Below are 6,000 nucleotides of genomic sequence, written 5' to 3'. Positions count from 1 at the left end.
ATCCGGTTTATATATGGCATATTGGGCCTGAGGCATTCTTTTGTGACTTTTTCTGGTGGCTTTCTCTGTATGGCATTCTTATTCTGAGAACCTTTCAGTTTTCCAGAGATAGGTGGGTTTTTTTTAAAGACTCATTAACATTCTTTGTTTTATCTTTTATTTTCTTGAATCATTATTTGATTGTTTTGTGGTTCAGTTTTAAGATGCCCAAAGTATTCAAGTAAAGGCAGAATTGCGGGATATCAATTTAATAAATACATAAAACTGTAATATATTCAGGCCAATCACTTCAAACTCATCTACCACATATACCTCAAAAACCTTGACTGAAAGCCTCAGGATTGTAATAGGCCATAGTATTTATTGCAACCATATTTGTATATATTCATTTCAAAACTACTGTTCCAAAACTGAACTTCAGTTAATTAATGTAATAACCTTCCACTTTTATAATGGCTACCAACAAACATTATGAACAATTCTGGCACAGACAATAAGGGAATTCTTAGCCAAATCATTTTCATCATTATCACCACAAAAACAAACTCAGCTAAATCAGAAAGGAACATTTGTTCTCATTCATTGCATAACCTCTCTGGCAGCTATGTAACAGGCTGCTGAGAAAGCATTTGATAGGATGGTCTGGAAATGCCTAGTGATATATTTTGAGAAATTGATACTCCTTTACTTCATGATAGACTTGAGCTGCAGGCTTGAACATGTTTACTCGGGAGTAAATCTGATACCACACAAAAGGGACTTAGTTTTGGAAAAATATGTTTGGAAAAAGAAAATATATTCCAATGTCTGAAAATACAACATTTCATTTTTGTAGAAGGAAATTGTATAAGGAGACTCTCTTCTTGGTATTTTAAAGTGCTTACCAGAAGATCTGAATAAACGTAGACTATGGGCCTCATCAGACGGACAGGGGGAAAGTGTTCCCTGTTGTCTTTCCCTATCTTCTGCCCGTATTTCCCTATTTTAAGCCATTTGGAGTCAGGTAACATGAAGACAGCCTTAGTTTCTGTTTCCATGCACAGCGGAAACGGAGACCCACAATGTCTTACATCATGTGATGGCCTCCATGGGACTTGTATGGGGCTCCATTTTCACAGCACATGGAAACAGAACCCTAAAGCCATCAATGAGGTCCTGTGTCAGGATGAGCTCATCCCCTCATAAGATGCAGTAAAGTGTCAGCAAACAAAGATGGGTAATTCTGGAAAAGTCTTGAGATCTAAAGCTGAATTTTAGAAATTATGTTGATGAAAGTGGACTTTAGAATTTGGTTGCCTTTTCTATTTCTAAGCAAACACTAAGGCCTGGAGTTTCTTATGGCATTAATTCTAACTTAACTAAGTCATCTCAATGGCTTCTGGAGTGTGCTTGGACACACCTCCATCCCAGATCCAAATGACCATTGTTTGGCCACTAGGAAAAATGTTTATCTGCTCTCACCTAGATGGCTGCCTCCATCCTCCACTCTGGAAGCATGAAGTTCCATGTTAGTATGACCCTGGAACTTTGTTGGTAGAAGTATGTACTCCACTGACGTCATGCAGGCTCTTGGCCTTGAACATTTTTGGATTACATTCCTCACCACAGATTACATTCCTCACCATTATGTACATTTAAAATTTTCCACAAAGTTACGTATGTTCTTTTTGACAGTTGAACCCTCTCCCTAGATTTTCCCGTATTTCTGAAGAATGTACATTTTGGTCTTGTAACTACTTAGTCAGATGTTACTCTCACTGTGTGTAGTAAGACTTGCTCTCTAGAAGGTGTGCTATGTATTGAAACATAATACACTAAGGGATTTAAGAGATGCAAACTGTCAAGGAATTGCAATGCTTCTGGAACAATACTGCTGGAACATATGTCTTGTTTACACATACCAGGAAGGCAATTGGTGTTGAGGGAAGAGATATAGAAAGACATGCAGATAGAGTCATATCTCTTCATCACCTCTTTTAAGAAAGAAGAATCATACAAAGCAGACATTCCAGCTTAAATGTTAACCTTAGTAATGTGGTAGTTGCATCCTCATCAGCAAAATAATTCCTCTTTCAAGCAAAGGTCTAAATTCAAGGTGATGTGCATGATAGCATTGGGATTCTTAACACCTCTACTTCCCTCTGGCAGCTCTCTGCTCTCCTTTGAGGAATTTGTTTTAGCATCCAGACATAAATCTTCATTTATTTCATTCTCACATGCAGAATTAAAAATATTTATTTATTTATTATCTATATTTATGCCCTGCTTTATCTCCTCAAAGAGGACTCAAAGAGGCTTTGCAGAACAAAAAAAAAACACAAAGAACTCTGAAATGTTTTCATGTTATTAGATAAGACTATAACTTTTTCTGAAATTTTTATGATTGTTTTTGTTTGGATTCCTGGACTTCTTGCAACTACCCCATGTTAGAATATTCCCCCCCCCAAAAAAAATGTTTGCAAAAGTCCTAAAATGATAAATAAATTACAGTAGGCCCTTGGTATCCACTAGGGTTTGGTTCCAAGACTCACCCTCCACAGATCTCAAAATCTGTGCATGTTCAAATCCCATTGTATACAAAAGTGTAATAGAATGGTGAAATAAAGTTTGCTTTTTGTAAGTTTTTAAAAATAAGTGGATGGTTGGTTTTGAGGGTGCAGATTCTTGACTATGGAGGACCAACTGTAGGATATTTGACCATTTTCCCCAACATAAGTTTACTATTTTAGTATAAGAAAATTGTTTACATCTACTGGAAATGACTGGGAAATGCTGGAGGAGGGGAACTGAAAACCCACGCCAAAGGATTTCTCAATCCCACAGTCAATTTTTGGATAATAAGATGGCCCATAAGGAGTTACCCACTTCCCATTTCCAACAATGTATGGAGATTATGAGAGCAAAAATCGCACTTCTAGATATTGGCCTAAATGTAAAAGCAATGCACTAGCTCCATGAGTAGCTTTCCTTACTGTGATGCAAGCTATTTGATCCCGCCAAGAGCAAGCACTTATAAGTTCCAATGGGAAAGTTGTAAAAAGTGTTTGTTTTGGACTATACCCAAGGTTATTAAGAAAAACAAAAGTTTTTCATGTCATTAGCACCTGAAACTTTTTTTGTGATTTAATATGCCAAATGCTCAGACTTGAGCATTTAAACTTTTGCCCCATGCTGCAAATTGATCTTCTCTACACCTGCCTGCCAAATATATATTTTCATTTCTTTGGCTCAGCACTGGTCCCAACTGAAAAGGTCATTTGTTGCAGGCAATTTGTACGATTGCATTTGGAGAGAGAGCGAGCAAAAGTTCGGGCTTCAAAATGCCATTGCGCCATGCTCGTGACAGCCAAAGGAAAGGGTTGTATTTAGAGCCAAATGACAAGTGGGCTGAGGTCCACAAATGCACCTTCGGAATTGCCTGTGTCAATTGCCTTAGAGACTCTCTGACAGATTCTGACAAGCTGGTGAGAAAGTACCATATTTAATCTATTTAAAACTAGAGTGGACAAAACACTTGAGAATATATTACTGAGGAAGAGGGCAAAGGAAAAAAAAATAAAAGAAGGCCAGGAAGAATGACATCACATCCTATGAAAGCAAAAGAGATATAGAGGGTAATCTGACAGAGACAGAATATGTCCGTCTAGAGGCCTGTAATTGGACTTGGGTAAAGTTCCCAATTTTTATTCGAACAAGTGTAAGACTGAAACAGTATCTTCTGAAATAGAATTGTGCTATAATGAGTCTATCACAGGGTGGAAGAGAACAAAAGGATGTAAAATCTTAAATATAGAGAGCTCTCTTAAACGAGATCCTGAATGAAATAGGTATAAAATTTATATGGTTAAGGTCAGATTAATGCTATTGTACAACTCCATTAAGTATAAATATATATAATTAAATCCCAAAATCAGAATCAGTCATATCATAGTGTTCCTGATTTCAGTGCAGGGTTGTGAAATCTGGGCAATAAAGAAAGCTGAGAAGAAAAGAATCAACTCATTTGAAATACAGTATAGTCCAGTTTATCCAATATAAACAGGCCGGCAGAACGTTGGATAAGTGAAAATGTTGGATAATAAGTCAGGATTAAGAAAAAGCCTATTAAATATCAAATTATGTTATGATTTTACAAATTAAGCACCAAAACATCACGTTTTGCAACAAATTGACAGAAAAAGCAGTTCAATACACAGTAACGTTATGCAATAATAATTACTGTATTTATGAATCCAGCACCAAAACATTGCAATATATTGAAAGGGGACACCCCATTACACTGTCTTGTTTCCTATCTGTTTCCAGTAAAATAATGTGTGACAGACTTATCACACAGCCAAAATTTATCCACACGCTCTTCCCCTTCATCACATTTCTCCTTAAAAATTTTTCTGCAGATCTTGCACAACTTCTAGACTATATATATATATATATATATATATATATATATATATATATGGTACATTCCACTTTCATTCAGCAGGCTGTTGACTTACGTCTTTTTGTATACATCCTTTTAAAAATAAATAAATTAACATTAAACTATTTTTTAAAATATTAAAGCTACCTGTGTTGCCCACTACTCTTCCCTCCCTCCAACTAACCATATATTTATTGTATACTATTATCTTTAACCATGCACAGTTTTCTTAATTTCTGTAACATGCTTGTGTTGGCTTCCCCTTTTTTACCCATTCTATATGTACAGTACTATCAATTTGTTCTTTATTTCATTTATTTTATCTCCTTGAGTATCATCTACTATTATGCTTGATATAATTTGAAATTGGATCTGATCATATAGATCAGAGGATCACAACCTGTGGGTCCCCAGATGTTTCGGCCTTCAACTCCCAGAAATTCTAACAGCTGGTAAACTGGCTGGGATTTCCAGGAGTTGTAGGCCAAAACACCTGGGGACCCACAGGTTGAGTTCCACTGATCTAAACAGGTGGGGCCATTGGGGCTATCAGGTGCTGAGCACTGCATTCTGGAAAATGTAGTTTAGGATAGGGCCTTTTGTATTCCCTGCCACAGAGGGCCTTGCCTTACCAAACTAATTTCTAAAAATGCTGTGTTCTCAGTCTCCCACCCATTAACTTTGCTAGTCCCACCCCCAGTGGTTTGCTTATGGTGATCAGGCCAAAGAAAAATAATTGGTTTTTAAAACACTATGTTTTCTTGGCTTTACCAAAGTTGCTTAATGCTTATATTGAAAATTACATTGATATTTGGAGACATCCTAATGTAAAAGAATCTTAACAAAAATGATTGGCAAGTGTTTCAATTCTTAAATCCCCCCAACTTTCCTGCATGATTTAAATTTTGATTCGTATGCATGAATTTAACAAATTTGATATGAAATACAAAGAGTAACAATAATTTTGTACACACCTAATAGATAGCTATTCCAATTTTCCATTGTCCATTTTTGTTTGTTCACCCCCATGCAATTATTGTTGTCCTGCCCAGATCATATTTGTTCTTTTGTTTTAGTTCTGGTATCATCCATTACTCCCATTAATAGCATTTCTAAATCTACCTGTAATGGAACTTTTAATGTTTTTTTCATAGTTTTTGATATATTTTCCCAGGAAGGAATTACCTTATTTTTCCACATTGCCAACGCATTGGGCTTAATCCCTTTGTTATGTATAGTAATTGGACCATGGTCCTGTACCATTCTGGTATATTTTTTCTTCCAATTCTTTATATTTCACTGTCACAGAGGACGAGCTGCAGATGGTATATCCATTGCACAAAAAAATACCAGACCAGATGCTCATGGAGAAAATAAAGACAATTGCTCCCTGTTTTTCAAAAACGATTCTCTATAGATTCTTTTGTTTACAAATGTCCGACACAATGGATCTTAGGTCGTGCAATAGGACCTGATTTCAATAGTAGGCAAAGAGTGTCAGAAACAGGTTGTTAGTGTGTGTGATTATCTCCTATCTTTAGGTTAGGCATGGGAAAACTTCAGCCCCCCAGGTGTTTTGG

This window comes from Anolis carolinensis, chromosome 1 (genome assembly GCF_035594765.1).
Source record: "Anolis carolinensis isolate JA03-04 chromosome 1, rAnoCar3.1.pri, whole genome shotgun sequence".
In the NCBI taxonomy this organism is placed as follows: Eukaryota; Metazoa; Chordata; class Lepidosauria; order Squamata; family Dactyloidae; genus Anolis; species Anolis carolinensis.
Note: the sequence above shows the minus strand (reverse complement) of the source record.